The sequence below is a fragment of the Nerophis ophidion genome, linkage group LG26, assembly GCF_033978795.1.
Source record: "Nerophis ophidion isolate RoL-2023_Sa linkage group LG26, RoL_Noph_v1.0, whole genome shotgun sequence".
In the NCBI taxonomy this organism is placed as follows: domain Eukaryota; kingdom Metazoa; phylum Chordata; class Actinopteri; order Syngnathiformes; family Syngnathidae; genus Nerophis; species Nerophis ophidion.
The window spans coordinates 28,292,313-28,309,876 of record NC_084636.1 but is presented as its reverse complement, the minus strand read 5'-3'; the positions used below and the strand labels follow the sequence as shown (position 1 = coordinate 28,309,876).

General features: G+C 39.8%; 1 long non-coding RNA gene across 1 annotated transcript in view; it reads right to left on the bottom strand.

The window, feature by feature from the left end:
* Positions 1-15,588, bottom strand: part of LOC133543442 (uncharacterized) — a 74,557-nt gene extending 58,969 nt beyond the window's left edge. Inside the window, exons 1-2 of the long non-coding RNA XR_009804378.1 lie at positions 15,457-15,588; positions 9,601-9,749 (exon numbers count right to left, since the gene is read on the bottom strand). This is a non-coding gene — a long non-coding RNA (uncharacterized LOC133543442). The remainder of the gene's footprint in view (positions 1-9,600; positions 9,750-15,456) is intronic.
* Positions 15,589-17,564: the final 1,976 nt, after the last annotated feature.

Genomic DNA, 17,564 nt, shown 5'->3' with positions numbered 1-17,564 from the left:
CCCGAAAGATGACGATGAAGCTTTTCTATGGAACAGAGCGGTCAAGCAAACATGGTTCCCTACCACCTGTCAACCGGCAGGTTTCGGTGAGAAAATGGTGGTAATAAGTCGGCTCTTAACGTGGACATGAGCGGAGAGCTTGCGTCGTTCCTCCTGCACCTGTCAAAGAGGCAGCTGCGACTGTCTTGCCTCCTCCCACTGGCAGCCCCCAACCGTCGGATGCTTCCACCGTTGTTGGAGGGGAAAAAAAATAAAAGTCAGCCCGGCCTGACCAGATGCCTTCGCCTCATCGAGAAACGTGGCTTCCTTCGGAGACACTGGCGGTCACCACACCCATGACCACACACCTCCGACTTTCAGGCTCTACAGGTACGACCTTATAATCTCACTAAAACACTAGTAACCCAATAAGCAGATAAGGGATTTTCCAGAATTATCCTTGTAAATTTGTCTAATAACATCTGAATCGCTCTGTCTTTTTTTTCCTAGTCCTTCACTCTAACTTTCCTCATCCATGAATCTTTTATCATCGCTTTCTTGGTCCGAATAGCTCTAGCTGCTGGTGGCCATGATTGTAAACAATGTGAGGATGTGAGGAGCTCCACAACCCATGACTTCACGCGCACATCGTCTGCTACTTCCGGTACAGGCAAGGCTTTATTATGAGCACCAAAAGTAGCAAACTTTATGATCAATGTTCTCTACTAAATCCTTTCAGCAAAAATATGGCAATATTGCGTAATGATCAAGTATGACACATAGAATGGACCCGCTATCCCCGTTTAAATAAGAAAATCTAATTTCAGTAGGCCTTTAATGTAGTGGCTCCTCCCGCTAGTTATTGATGAAAACCGCCACCTTGCATCATTGAAATACACAGAAAAACTCAAATCCAAAGTCCATGGTGAGCTTGCTCACAGACGACAACATGCACACGGACAACTAGACAACTACAGCTATTAACTAGATCCACTCGACGTCCATTGCACCGGTCGCCCAGGGGAACGGGGTGTGTGTGTGTGTGTGTGTGTGGGGGGGGGGGGGGGGGGGGGGGGTCCTCATATCTGCAGTCCGATCCACGGTTTCTCATTGCAGCCTATTGGGTTGAGTTTTTCTTTGCCCTGATGTAGGATGTCAATGTGGCTTGCGCAGTTCTATGAGACACTCGTGATTTAGGGCGATATAAACAAACTTTGATTGATTGATTGACAAGATAATTCGTGTGGTGGCTCCTCCCACTATTTGTTGATGAAAACCACCACCTTGCATCATTGAAAAAAACTGAAAATCAAAAAGTCAACGTTGACAAAAAGCTTGTAACCAGACTATTTCGAAACAGGTTAAACATTGTTTTAATGGAAACAACGTTTTAAAATATTGCACCCTGGAAAAAAGACAAAAGCTTCTTCCAGCAGGGACATAAAGGAGCCATCATGTTTGTGTTACTTCTTCTGATTTGTTTCCAGGAAGACTGTCCTTAATAGGATGAGGAAATAACACATCACGAACATTGTGGACTCAACTATGAGTCTCCTCACGTTGCTTCAATTTACAGCGATTGTTACCTCCCGGCAGAGCACGTTGAAATGTATTAACCTTTGACCCGCGTCGCCGTGGTAACACCGAGTTGCCGCACCTAAGTGTTAGGCTGGACAATGGCGCTGGACAAAGTAATGACAGCCTTGCACAATGCAGACAAACACATTCGTGTGCTGAGGGAACAAACAAAAATGAGGACATATATAAGAGAGTAAAAAGATGGAGGCTGGGACAAAAGGACTCGTAACACTGTGCTGCTCCACTGCCCTGAAAAACTCTGACATCTACAAGTGGGGCGGCCTTGTCGCACTAAGCTGGAGCCTACTCAAGCTAACTTTCACGATCACATAACGACAAACAAGCATTCATACTCTCATTAACCACCTATGGAACGTATCCTAAAAGCCTAATATGCATGATTATGGGACGTGGAGAGGAACTACCCCAGCACAGTGCAAAAACTGAAATCTAAGTAAGATTAAATATCTCAAATAAGGGTGATATTTGCTTATTTTCTGTCTGATAAGAGAATTATTCTCAATGAGCAGATTTTATGTTAGTGTTTTACTTGTTTTTAAGGCCTACTGAAACCCACTACTGCCCACCACGCAGTCTGATAGAACACAAGCCAATACGGCCTCTTTAGTTCACTAAATTGCAATTTTAAATTTCCCGGGAGTTTCTTGTTGAAAACGTCGCGTAATGATGACGTAAATGTGTGACATCACGGACTGTGAGGAAATATTAGCGCTGCGCACACACACAGCTAAAAGTCGTCTGCTTTAACCGTATAATTACACAGTATTTTGGACATCTGTGTTGCTGAATCTTTTGCAATGTGTTCATTTAATAATGGAGACTATGAAGAACAATGCTGTTGGTGGAAAGCGGTGTATTCCAGCTGTCTTTAGCACCGAGACCCAGCCGGCGTTTCTTTGTTTGTTGTGAAAGCAGAGCGGTCAAGCGAACATATTTTCTCTACTTCAACCAGCATGTTTTTGTATGGGGAAATTGTGATATATATATATATATATATCTTACCGAAGACATCCGTGGATTATTCGTCATTCTGCAGCAGCTGTGAGCTTGGCTCTTCGGCTTCTCTCTGAGACACAGTGTTTTCAACGCAGCCATCCGACCTCGAGGTATGTCTTTACAATCTTTAGTTTACAATCTTTAAAATCTCACTAAAACAATATTAAAACAATAGGCGGATAAGGGATCTTCCAGAATTATCCTAGTACATGTGTCTAATTACATTTGAAACGCTCATACTGCCGTTGCCCGGAGCTGTCGCTTTTTTTTTTTTTTCCTTCCTAGTTCGTCGCTATCAATATCCTCAAACACGAATCTTTCATCCTCGCTCCAATTATTGGGGAAATTGTCGCTTTCTCGGTCAGAATCACTCGCGCTGCTGGCGTCCATGATTGTAATCAATGGGTGGATGTGAGGAGTCCGACAATCTGTGACGTCAAGGCAGGGCTTTTTTTACGAGCGATCAAAAGTTGCGAACTTTATCGTCGATTTTCTCTATTAAATCCTTTCAGCAAAAATATGGCAACATCGATTATTCCACAGTTATAACGTCATTGGGCAGACACGCTGTTTATATTGTGGGAAAGCGGACGTGAAAACAGGCTGTCCTCGCTCAGGTCCGCATGGAGCTGGAGGGGGCGTGGCTTCCGGCTCCGCCTGAATTTTGGGAGAAAATTTGTCCCGGTAGGTTTTCAGGAGAGGCGCTGAATGTCGGGAGTCTCCCGGATATTCCGAGAAGGCTGGCAAGTATGCATATAAAAATATCCGGTACATGCAGCACTCTTGTCATCACAACATGTAGCTATTAACTGTGTCGACGGCTGAGGTAAGTGCAATGTTCCGCAGCTGGAAGGAGGACAAGATACGAAGGTGGCTTAAGGACATGATGACACTTGATAGCTGTTGTGTCTTGAAAAACAGGTGTAAGAGTGAGATGGGATTATGTGATGGTAAGTGGGCCTCTTAAGAGCCAACGGCAGCTTGTTTGCCTAGTTTGTTTGAATGTTGCGAGTACTCAAGTGTAGTACACTTCCCAGTTATCAATGATGACTAAAACCTTGGACAACAACAATAAACAGATAAACTCCAAATATTGCACAAAGACAACGTTTTTGTAAAGCTAGTTACCCGGACGACCACATGCACAGGAGCAAAATAACTAAATAAAAGACCGTAAATAATCCACACAGTTAAAACTCATAGTATGTTTGCTCATAAAAGAGCACAAGCACACAGGCAAGATAATTAATGCAATGGCTCATCCCACCAGTTATTGAGGAAAACTGCCACTATCAAAGAAATAAACAGAATGACTCAAAATAACGGACAAAGTCAAAGTTGATGAAAAGCATATTACCAAACGCCCACAAGCACAGGAACAAAGTCTTTTAACCTCACCTCCCGCCAGTTTATAAAAAAATACTCCACTTTAAGCAACAGAAATAAACTGAAAGACTCAAAATAACGGACAAAGTCAAAGTTGATGAAAAGCATATTACCAAACGCCCACAAGCACAGGAACAAAGTCTTTTAACATCAACTCCCGCCAGTTTATAAAAAATACTCCACTTTAAGCAACAGAAATAAACTGAAAGACTCAAAATATGCTTCATCACAAACGAGCTCATGCACGCGGACAAGCTAATTAACATAGTAGCATCTCCCACCAGTTATTTATGAAAACCGCCACCTTTCATCAAAGAAATAAACTGAAAATTAGAAAACCATCTACAAATACCAATCCCAAACAAACACAAGCAGACAAGTAAAATAATGAATCTCCCATCAACTACAAATGAAAGCCACCACCTCGCCTCATGGAAATAAACAAAAACTCAGAGCTTCAGCCCACAGTTTTCTTACTCATGCAAGCAAAGTAGATCCTAGTCATAGTAATAATCAGAGTAATTATTACTACTCTCCCTTGGTATTAAGGAAAGATGCCACATTGTGTACATGCAATTAACAGGAAGACTTACAATCATCCACAAAGTTGTACAGTTTACAGAAATGAGCACATGCACACAGTGAAGATAATTAAAGGGGAACATTATCACCAGACCTATGTAAGCGTCAATATATACCTAGATGTTGCAGAAAAAAAGACCATGTTTTTTTAACCGATTTCCGAACTCTAAAAGGGTGAATTTGGCGATTGAAACGCCTTTCAATTGTTCGCTGTCGGAGTATTTGACCTTTCACCCGTGACGTTACAACGGGAAGCAATCCGCCATTTTCTCAAACACATTACACATACCAAGACAAATCAGCTCTGTTATTTTCCGTTTTTTCGACTGTTTTCAGTACTTTGCCTCGTCGGTGTGTTGTCGGAGGGTGTAACAACACGAACAGAGAAGGTTTCAAGTTGACTTACGTGGAGTGTGCTAATCAGACATATCAATGGTCAAGGCATGCTAATCGATGCTAACATGCTATTTAGGCTAGCTGTATGTGCATATTGCATCGTTATGCCTCATTTGTAGCTATATTTGCATCCCTCCACCCACATTTAATGCCAAACAAATACATACCAATCGACAGATTCAAGTACACCAGTGGTCAAAAGATACAAAAGTCCCTCATTTGTACTGCACATTTTTCCGACGACAGCTATTCTACGACAGAGATGTGTGGATATCCTGCGACACTCAAAGCAGATGCATTTCCAACGATAAAGTCAACAAAATCACAAAGGTGAGTTTTGTTGATGTTATTGACTTATGTGCTAATCAGACATATTTGGTCACCCCATGACTGCCAGCTAATCGATGCCAACATGCTATTTAGGCTAGCTGTATGTACATTTGTAGCTATATTTGCATCCAGCCTTCCCCTCAACCCACATTTAATGCCAAACAAGCACATACCAATCGACGGATTCAAGTTGCTCCAGTGGTCAAAAGATGCAATCGTTAGAAGGCGATCGCCGAATTCGTCCTCGTTGCCTTTGTCTGTCGTGATATGGCTCAATAGCTTCAGTTTTTTCTTCAATTTCGTTTTCGCTATCTGCTTCAACCCTCCAACCATTCGTTTCAATACATGCTTAATCTGTTGAATCGCTTAAGCCGCTGAAATCAGAGTCTGAATCCGAGCTAATGTCGCTATATCTTTCTGTTCTATCCGCCATGTTTGTTTGTATTGGCGTCACGCAGTGATATCACAGGAAAATGGACGGGTGGCTATACAGATAGAGAACATCAGACACTTTAAAGCCTTTTTTCGGGATATTCCATAATGGGTAAAATTATGAAAAAAACTTTGAAAAATAAAATAAGCCACTGGGAACTGATTTTTATTGGTTTTAACCCTTCTGAAATTGTGATAATGTTCCTCTTTAATGCAGTGGCTTCTACCAACAGTTCTTCAGGAAAACTCAATAACTTGTCTCATTGCAAGAGAGAGCAAGAGAGGGACACAATATAATCCACACAGTCAAATCCCCTGGTATGCTTGCTCACAAACGAGCACATGCACACGGGCAAAATATAATAATGGAGTGGCTCCTCTCAACAGTTATTAATAACCAAGGCCATATTGAAAAATACCAATAAACAGAAATACTCAAAAATAATCCACAAAGTCAAATCCCCCGATGTACTCACTCAGAAACGAATACATGCACAAAAAAATAACGCAGTGGCACTTCCCACAGTTATCAATGATAAAAGCCACATTGCATAAGAGCAATACACGCAGGGACTCGAAATAACCTACAAAGTCAAATCCCCTGGTATGCCCATGAGCACAGGGGCAAGAATGAAAACTGCCACCATGCACAACACAAATAGATAGAATGACTCAAAATAATGCACGAGTAATAAAGCAGTACTAAAGTATGAGGTGTAACATGTCCTAATGCTTTGTCCACATAGCGCACATGTTGTGTCCCTGTTCCTACAGGCTGTGTGGCTCTTCCCACCAGTTATTATAAACAACATTGCATATAAACAATACACGCAAGGACTCGAAATAACCTACAGAGTCAAATCTCCTGGTATGCCCATGAGCACAGCCGCAAGAAATTTAATGCAGTGACTCCTCCCACAAGTTATTGATGAAAACCACCACCTTGCATCAGAGCATCGGGTTGTACTACCAACTAAATGTTGTACATTTTAAATACAAGAACAATAAAGGTCTTTTCCAAGTCAACAAAATAATCCACCAAGTCAGGGGCACTGATATGCTCGCTTACAAACAAGGACTTCTACCCGAGCAAAATTAATCACATTCCTCCCCCCCGTTTATGAAAACTGCCACCATGCATGGATTGAACTTTCACAGTATCATGTTAGACCCGCTCGACATCGTTGCTTTCGTCCTCTCCAAGGTTCTCATAGTCATCATTGTCACCGACGTCCCACTGGGTGTGAGTTTTCCTTGCCCTTATGTGGGCCTACCGAGGATGTCGTAGTGGTTTGTGTTGTGGTTTGTGCAGCCCTTTGAGACACTAGTGCTTTAGGGCTATATAAGTAAACATTGATTGATTGATGCATACAGAAATAGATAGAATGACTCAAAATAATCCACAAGTAATACAGTGTTGTGCAGTACTAAAGTATGAGGTGTAACATGTCTTAATGCTTTGTCCACATAGCGCACGTGTTATGTCATCGTTCTTACAGCCTGTGTGGCTCTTCCCACCAGTTATTAATGATAAACACAACATTGCATATAAACAATACACACAAGGACTCGAAATAACCTACAAAGTCAAATCCCATGGTATGCCCATGAGCACACAGCAAGAAAATGAATGCAGTGGCTCCTCCCACAAGTTATTGATGAAAACCACCACCCTTGCATCAGAGCATCGAGATGTACTGACATAAATGTTGTTGTACATTTTAAATGGAAGGACAATAAAGGTCTATTCCAAGTCAACAGAATAATCCACAAAGTCAGGGGCCATGATATGCTCGCTTACAAACAAGGACTTCTACCCGAGCAAAGTAAATCACGTAATCGTTCCTCCCCTCCGTTTATGAATGAAAACTGCCACCATGCACAACAGAAATAGTTAGAATGACTCAAAATAATCCACAAGTAATACAGCATAGTGCAGTACTAAAGTATGAGGTGTAACATGTCCTAATGCTTTGTCCACATAGCACACGTGTTATGTCACTGTTCTTACAGGCTGTGAGGCTTTTCCCACCAGTTATTAATGATAAACACCACATTGCATATGAACAATACACGCAAGGACTCGAAATAACTTACAAAGTCAAATCACCTGGTATGCCCATGAGCACAGCGGCAAAAAATTTAATGCATCGACTCCTCCCACAAGTTATTGATGAAAACCACCACCTTGCATTAGAGCATCGGGATGTACTGACATAAGTGTTGTTGTACATTTTAAATGCAAGGACAATAAAAGGTCTATTCCAAGTCAACAAAATAATCCACAAAGTCAGGGGCCATGATATGCTCGCTTACAAACAAGGACTTCTACCCGAGCAAAATAGATCACGTAATCGTTCCTCCCCTCCGTTTATGAATGAAAACTGCCACCATGCACAACACAAATAGTTAGAATGACTCAAAATAATCCACAAGTAATACAGCGTGGTGCAGTACTAAACTATGAGGTGTAACATGTCCTAATGCTTTGTCCACATAGCGCACGTGTTATGTCACTGTTCTTGCAGGCTGTGTGGCTCTTCCCACCAGTTATTAATGATAAACGCCACATTGCATATGAGCAATACACGCAAGGACTCGAAATAACCTACAAAGTCAAATCTCCTGGTATGCCCATGAGCACAGGGGCAAGAAAATGAATGCAGTGACTCTCCCCACAAGTTATTGATGAAAACCACCACCTTGCATCAGAGCATCGGGTTGTACTACCAAATAAATGTTGTTGTACATTTTAAATGCAAGGACAATAAAGGTCTATTCCGAGTCAACAAAATAATCCACAAAGTCAGGGGCCATGATATACTCGCTTACAAACAAGGACTTCTACCTGAGCAAAGTAAATCACGTAATCGTTCCTCCCCTCCGTTTATGAATGAAAACTGCCACCATGCACAACAGAAATAGTTAGAATGACTCAAAATAATCCACAAGTAATACAGCATAGTGCAGTACTAAAGTATGACGTGTAACATGTCCTAATGCTTTGGCCATATAGCACACGTGTTATGTCACTGTTCTTACAGGTTGTGAGGCTTTTCCCACCAGTTATTAATGATAAACACCACATTGCATATGAACAATACACGCAAGGACTCGAAATAACTTAAAAAGTCAAATCTCCTGGTATGCCCATGAGCACAGCGGCAAAACATTTAATGCATCGACTCCTCCCACAAGTTATTGATGAAAACCACCACCTTGCATTAGAGCATCGGGATGTACCGACATAAATGTTGTTGTACATTTTAAATGCAAGGACAATAAAAAGGTCTATTCCAAGTCAACAAAATAATCCACAAAGTCAGGGGCCATGATATGCTCGCTTACAAACAAGGACTTCTACCCGAGCAAAATAAATCACGTAATCGTTCCTCCCCTCCCCCGTTTATGATTGAAAACTGCCACCATGCACAACAGAAATAGTTAGAATGACTCAAAATAATCCACAAGTAATACAGCATAGTGCAGTACTAAAGTATGACGAGTAACATGTCCTAATGCTTTGGCCATATAGCACACGTGTTATGTCATCGTTCTTACAGCCTGTGTGCAGCTGTACATCCTGATCCTTTACCAATTAGAGGCTACACATTGCCTTGGCTCATCCTGCTGATTATCCCAATTACATCTCTGCAGCCAAGACGAGCTGCTGGCGGATGAATCAGAGCCAGGCAAGGCACACACTTGTGTTTACTGTATCTACTTAGTTATGCATAATGGGGACAGACGTCACTTTAACCAAACGCGGAGCGATGTACTAATGAGATATTTAGCACATGCTGGAGGACTACTTAATCCAATTTAAAAAATGTAATAAGAATAATATGTCAGATCTCCTTAGAATGAATGTTAAAAAGCATTGTGTGTATCTTATCTTACCCTCAAGGGTGATGATGTATGCAGCAGGTGCAGGGCCTCACACACGACCTCCACCAAGTGCCAGCTGGAGGTTTTCCCAAAATATGACTTGTCCTCTTACCCAACCCCCAGCATGCAACAGCAAGCTCGGCAGCATGTCTTCAGTCAATCTGCAAGATATTAACATGCATATATTTTTGTGTTGTACATCTCCAACAAAGTGCGACAGCTTGCATCTATCCATCCATCCATTTTCTACCGCTTATTCCCTTTTTGGGGTCGCTGGCGCCTATCTCAGCTACAATCGGGCGGAAGGCGGGGTACACCCTGGACAAGTCGTTACCTCATCGCAGGGCCAACACAGATAGACAACATTCACACTCACATTCACACACTAGGGCCAATTTTAGTGTTGCCAATCAACCTATCCCCAGGTGCATGTCTTTGGAAGTGGGAGGAAGCCGGAGTACCCGGAGGGAACCCACGCATTCACGGGGAGAACATGCAAACTCCACACAGAAAGATCCCGAGCCTGGATTTGAACCCAGGACTGCAGGACCTTCGTATTGTGAGGCAGACGCACTAACCCCTCTTTCACCGTGACAGCTTGCATCTATTCTCGCAAAAAATAAATGAAGGACTTCACTTGTCCACCAGGAAGCTTTTCTCATTTCACATTAAACTGACTTGTTCACCACTTTGTTTATCAAAAAACACATTGGAAAAATATTAGTGGCATAAAAAACCTTTATAGGAGGGATTTCCATTTTTCCCGGAATTTTTTTAGAGCTTTAGATGGAAACCGTAGCCGCCATAATGATGCGCAGTGATGTTTTCAAATGACCGTTAGTCTTGAACTATACCAGGGGTCGGCGCCCAAAATGTTGAAATATTTTTGGACCAATAATACAAAAACAAATATCTCTGTAGCCGCAAAAATTAAAAGCCATATTACAAACAGTGTGTCATGACATATAAATTGAATTAAAGGCCTACTGAAACCCACTACTACCGACCACGCAGTCTGATAGTTTATATATCAATGATGAAATATTAACATTGCAACACATGCCGATTCGGCTCGGTTTAGTTTACTAAATTACAATTTAAAATTTCCCAAGGAGTTTTCTGTTGAAAACGTCTTGGGATGATGACGCGTGTTTGAGACGTCATTGGTTGGAGGGGACATATTAGCCAGCACCACTTACGGCTAAAAGTCATCTCTTTTCATCGCGCAATTACACAGTATTCTGGACATCTGTGTTGCTGAATCTTTTGCAGTTTGTTTAATTAATAATGGAGAAGTCAAAGTAGAAAGATGGAGGTGGGAAACTTTTAGCCTTACAAACACACGGTGTTTCCTTGTTTAAAATTCCCGGAGGTGAAGCTTTACTGTGGATCAGAGCGGTCAAGCGAACATGGATCCAGACTACATGTCAACCGGGAGTTTTCGGTGAGAAAATTGTGGTAATAAGTCGCCTCTTACCGGAGAACAGCGGAGCTTCTGTCCTGGTGCAGCTTCGTGACTTGCCTCAAAGACTGGCGCCACACCCCTCCAACTATCAGGTACTATTTAACTCACTAAAACACTAGCAACACAATAGGCAGATAAGTCCCAGAATTATCCAAGTAAATGTGTCTAAAAACATCTGAATCGCTCCAAATGCAATCGCCTTTTTTTTTTATTAACTTTTTTATATTTATTTTTTTTCTAGTCCTTCACTCTAAAGTTCCTCAATCTTTCATATTCGCTCAAATCAATGGGGAAATTGTTGCTTTCTCGGTCCGAATAGCTCTTGCTGCTGGAGGCTATGATGGTAAACAACGTGAGGATGTGAGGAGCTCTAAAACCCGTGACATCACGCGCACATCGTCTGCTACTTCCAGTAAAGGCAAGGCTTTTTTATTAGCACCGAAAGTTGCGAACTTTATCGTCGATGTTCTCTACTAAATCCTTTCAGCAAAAATATGGCAATATCGCGAAATGATCAAGTATGACACAGAGAATGGACCTGCTATCCCCGTTTGAATAAGAACATCTCATTTCAGTAGGCCTTTAAGCTCGGAGCTTTTGAGCTTTTCAATCTGACCCGCCGGTCATTCCAAAATAAATTTTTTAGATCTTTAAGATGGAAACCGGAAGTCTTGAACTATACCAGGGGTCGGCAACCCAAAATGTTGAAAGAGTTATATTGGACCAAAAATACAAAAACGAAATCGGTCTGAAGCCACAAAAATTAAAAGCCATATTACAAAGAGATACTGTGTCACGAGATATAAATTGAATTATGAGGACTTAAAGGAAACTAAATGAGCTCAAATATAGCTACAAATGAGGAAAAAGTATGCAATATGTACATACAGCTAGCCTATATAGCATGTTAGCATCGATTAGCTTGCAGTCCTTCAGTGGCCAAATATGTCTGATTAGCACACTCAACACAAGTCAATAACATCAACAAAACTCACCTTTGTGCATTCATGCACAACGTTATAAGTTTGGTGGACAAAATGAAAAAGAAAAAGAAGTGGCATAATATTAGAAAGTCGGAGAAAGTTATACATGTAAACAAACTACGGTGAGTTCAATGACCGCCAAAAAGAGTGGGACATAATGGTGCTCGCCAAATACTGGAATCAGTGAAGCATGTTTAATATAAACAGTGTGCTTTATAACAATTAGGGAGGTCTGTGTCATGTATGTCCTCCTACAGAAACCATTTTAAAACAAAATATGTTTTTTCCCCTCATCTTTTTTCCATTTTTCATATATTTTTGAAAAAGCTCCAGAGAGCCACTAGGGCGGCGCTAAGGATCCCCGAACTATACAAAGTAAATCAATGGTTGAAATCTGCGCTTTTGTATGATTTACTCGTTACTATGGTATTCTAAGTCACAGCAGCTCAGACGAGGCACCAAGCAGTGTGGGCGGGGAGCGTTTCCACAGAGTGTTTCCAGAGCGGCCAGCCCGAAATGCAGGTGTCGGGGACAGACACGGAAGGAGTTTTTTACAACAAAGTTATAAACCTTAGTGATGTATCAGATTGTAGGTGTGTTTTTTTTTTTATCCTTAGTGTTTATATTTGGCTGTGTTTGTTGCAAATATGTAAATCGAGAGGGAGTGTGGGCTTCACGGTGGAAGAGGGGTTAGTGCGTCTGCCTCACAATACGAAGTTCCTGCAGTCCTGGGTTCAAATCCAGGCTCGGGATCTTTCTGTGTGGAGTTTGCATGTTCTCCCCGTGAATGCGTGGGTTCCCTCCGGGTACTCCGGCTTCCTCCCACTTCCAAAGACATGCACCTGGGGATAGGTTGATTGGCAACACTAAATTGGCCCTAGTGTGTGAATGTGAGTGTGAATGTTGTCTGTCTGTCTGTGTTGGCCCTGCGATGAGGTGGCGACTTGTCCAGGGTGTACCCCGCCTCCCGCCCGATTGTAGCTGAGATAGGCGCCAGCGCCCCCCGCGACCCCAAAAGGGACTAAGCGGTAGAAAATAGATGGATGGATGGAGAGGGAGTGTGACGTTCATATGTTGTCAATATTTAGTGTTTTATCATTTATGGTTAATATTGTAAACCCCACATTCTTTTAATGTCATGTCCATTTTGGGTGTCTCATTCAGTAAAAAATTTTTTTAAATTCCATTCCGTTTTTAAGGCGGTCTGTCATAAACATTCAATCAGACATTATTGTGAGGTTTTGTACTAGTGTTCCTAAAAATCAGATATACAGGCCCCCAGACACTTATTTTTTTCGAAATTTGGCCCCCTAGTCAAAACAATTGCCCAGGCCTGCCATAGAGCTACACTTTTTATTTCCGAACTATCAGTGGCGGGGCGTGCATCGAGCTGTGCCTCGTGACAGCTTCAGGACGCGGTTCAGATATGCCGGAAGTTTCGACAACTCATAAACCGACTAAGCTTCATTGAAAATGTGGGCTTTTGAGACCTGTGGTCAGTTCGGAATCTGTATAAATAATAAATCTATTTTTTTAAAAACAACTCTAATAAAAGAAGGACAATAAACTCAATCCAAACGACAAACGTCTTAAAGTATCACTGATTGTCACACACACACACTAAGTGTGCCGAAATTTGTCCTCTGCATTTGACCCATCCCCTTGTTCACCCCCTGGTAGGTGAGGGGAGCAGTGGGCAGCAGCGGTGCCGCGCCGGGGAATCATTTGTGGTGATTTAACCCCTCATTCCAACCCTTTTAAATATTTATTTTGTGTCTTTGACGTCATTCGAATTTTGGTAGCACAATGGTTCGCATTCGATTCTCGGCCACGACAGTTCGCCAATGTGTTTATCACAGCAAATATTACAGTTATTAAAGTAACACACGGTGGAAGAGGGGTTAGTGCGTCTGCCTCACAATACGAAGGTCCTGCTGTCTTAGGTTCAATACCAGGCTCGGGATCTTTCTGTGTGGAGTTTGCATGTTCTCCCCATGAATGCGTGGGTTCCCTCCGGGTACTTCCAAAGACATGCACCTGGGGATAGGTTGATTGGCAACACTAAATTGGCCCTAGTGTGTGAATGTGAGTGTGAATGTTGTCTGTCTATCTGTGTTGGCCCTGCGATGAGGTGGCGACTTGTCCAAGGTGTACCCCGCCTTCCGCCCGATTGTAGCTGAGATAGGCGCCAGCGCCCCCCGCGACCTCAAAAGGGAATAAGCGGTAGAAAATGGATGGATGACATTCCGTGTTTAGTCTTTTCAACCAGCTACCAGAAATCAAATGCTGGATGATGGAAAGGTTTTGTCAAAAAAAAAAAAAAAAAAAAATTTGCCATAAACTCAAAATAAAAATGAACTAAATCTCCTCTATTCTATACATCATTGTCTAAGTCAGTGGTTCTCAATAGGGGGTACGTGAAGGTATGCGAAGGGGGTACGTGAGATTAAAAAAAAAAAAAAAAAAATCTAAAAATAGCAAACATTCAAAAATCCTTTATAAATATATTTATTGGATAATACTTCAACAAAATATGAATGTAAGTTCATAAACTGTGTAAAGAAATTCAACAATGCAATATTCAGTGTTGACAGATAGATTTTTTTGTGGACATGTTCCGTAAATATTGATGTTAAAGATTTCTTTTTTTGTGAAATTTTTTTTAGAATTAAGTTGTATTACAATCCCCAAAGAGGGCACTTTAAGTTGATGATTACTTCTATGTGTAGAAATCTTTATTTATAATTGAATCACTTGTTTATTTTTCAACAAGTTTTTAGTTACTTGTATATCTTCTTTTCTAAAATAGTTCAAGAAAGACCACTACAAATGAGCAATATTTTGCACTGTTATACAACTTAATAAATCAGAAACTGATGACATAGTGCTGTATTTTACTTCTTTATCTCTTTTTTTCCACCAAAAATGCTTTGCTCTGATTAGGGGGTACTTGAATTTAAAGAAGGTTTACAAGGGGGTACATCACTGAAAAAAGGTTGAGAACCACTGCTCTAAGTTACATTATGTATTGTCATCTTCCTCTATATGCCATTTCCTCAAGGTGACAGAAAACTGTTATACAACCTGTCCTATCATATGATTCTACCATGTGGGCAGAATACAAACAAAAAACATATATACATAAATAATATATACAAAATATTTTTCTACATTAGCAAAACAATTTGCTCAAACATTTTGTTGTGATTCATTGCCGTTTCCAAGAGCCATGCAACACGTCAATGCATCATGTGGTTACGGTGCAGCGGTTTGTAATTATACATTTGACCAGCAGGTGGAGTCTTGTGCCGAAGCATGAGTTAAATTAAAGCTTCGAGAGATTCTCGAACCCATTGGCTGTAGTGCGTCAATGACTCATGAGGCTTCATCTAACCATCACTAGTGAACAAACAAACTCACCACGCAAAGACCTTTCCTAGAGACGTGCGTTGAAATCCACAAAACGGTGTACACAAGTAAGAATTCAGACATGTTCACCAACACAAATCCAAGCACATTTCTTTGCTGCATCGCAATCAACTTAAAATTGGCCGCAGACTTGTGATTATGCAAATCATGTTGAAAGTAGCCGTGTGCTGACCAATTAAAAGTCAGTAGGAGGTGCTTCTTCGTATATATATATATATATATATATATATATATATATATATACACACACACGTGTATATATATATATATATACACATTATATACATATATATATGCATTATATATATACATATATATATACACATTATATATATATATATATATATGTGTGTGTGTGTATGTGTGTATATGTATTTATACGTATATATGTATATATATATATACACACATGTATATATACATGTATATATACACACATAAATATACAGATACATACTTATACAGCTATATATGTATATATAGGTATATATATGTGTATATGTGCATATACATATATATGTGTATATATACACACACATATGTATATATATGTATGTATATATATATACACATGCATATTTAACATATATGCACATTTACAGTATATATACATGTATATATATAAATGTGTGTGTATACGTGTATATATCTATATATAATAAATAAGTGTGTATATATACATACATATGTATACATACATATATATACACATGTGTATATATAAACATATATATGTATATTTACATATATATGTATTTATGTATATATACATATATATGTATATACATATATAAGTATTTATGTATATATACACATATATATGCGTATGTATACATATATATGTGTATGTATATACACACGTTTGTATACATAAATATATTTATGCACACACACATGTGTATATATATACATATATGTGTGTGTGTATATATATGTATATATATGTGTGTGTGTGTCCATATTTACGTCAACCTATGTCAACAGTAGTTTTTTTCCCCGTTTACTACAGTTAGGTAAAGGTGGGTGAAGGGTTCCCTCTAGTGGATATTTGTGGTAACACAATGGTAGCTCCTTAAATCTTTACAAATGCTATTTAAATATGTTTTAAGTTAAAATTGATAACTAAACAAGGCTAAAGACATATATAAATTATTGAAATGTATAAAGGATCTAAAAACAAGTAGAACGCTCTAGCTTTGAATAAATTGTCACTTTGCTTAGACTGTCAATCTAATTGAGAAATAATACATAAATTGCGATGTGCAGGTCTACCTATTGTGGAAGTTGAATGGCGACAACTAAAAAGGTTGACTGTGTGACTGGTTTATTTAGAATTAAAAAAAAAGTGACACAACAAGGTCTCCATGCGGAGTGGTGGCAGGCACAGCTCACAGCAACGTGGCTAATGGTGCACAAAATGTGTGTGACCTACTGGAGTGTAGTTCCACCTAATGTAGTGTACAACAATGAGATTGTACTACTCTATATTGTAGTTTTGGGTGCTGTAATGGATTGTAATGTACAATAATATGTAGTGTACTGAAATATTATGAAATGTACTGTGATGTAATGTTGAGTACTGAGTCTTATGTAATGTACAGTAATGCAATGTAATATTATATAATGTAATGTCATGTAGTGCAATGTATTGCAGTACAATGTATGACAATGTACTGTAATGCAATGTAATATAATGTATTCAAGTGCAATGTAATATAATGTATTCCAGTGCAATGTAATATAATGAAATGTAATCTAATGTAATACAATGTATTGCAGTACAATGTATATATAATTAAATGTAATTTAATGTGATGTGATGTAGTGCAATGCAATGTAATACAAAGGGTTGTAATGTTGTGGAGTGCAGTGCAATATAATGTAATGTAATGTACTGCAGTGCAATATAATGTAATGTAATGTAGTGTAGTGCATTATAATGTAATGTAGTGCAGTGCAATGTAATGTATTGCAGTGCAGTATAATTTAATGTAGGGCAGTGCAATATAATGTAATGTAATGTACTGCAGTGCAATATAATGTAATGTAATGTAGTGTAGTGCATTATAATGTAATGTAGTGCAGTGCAATGTAATGTA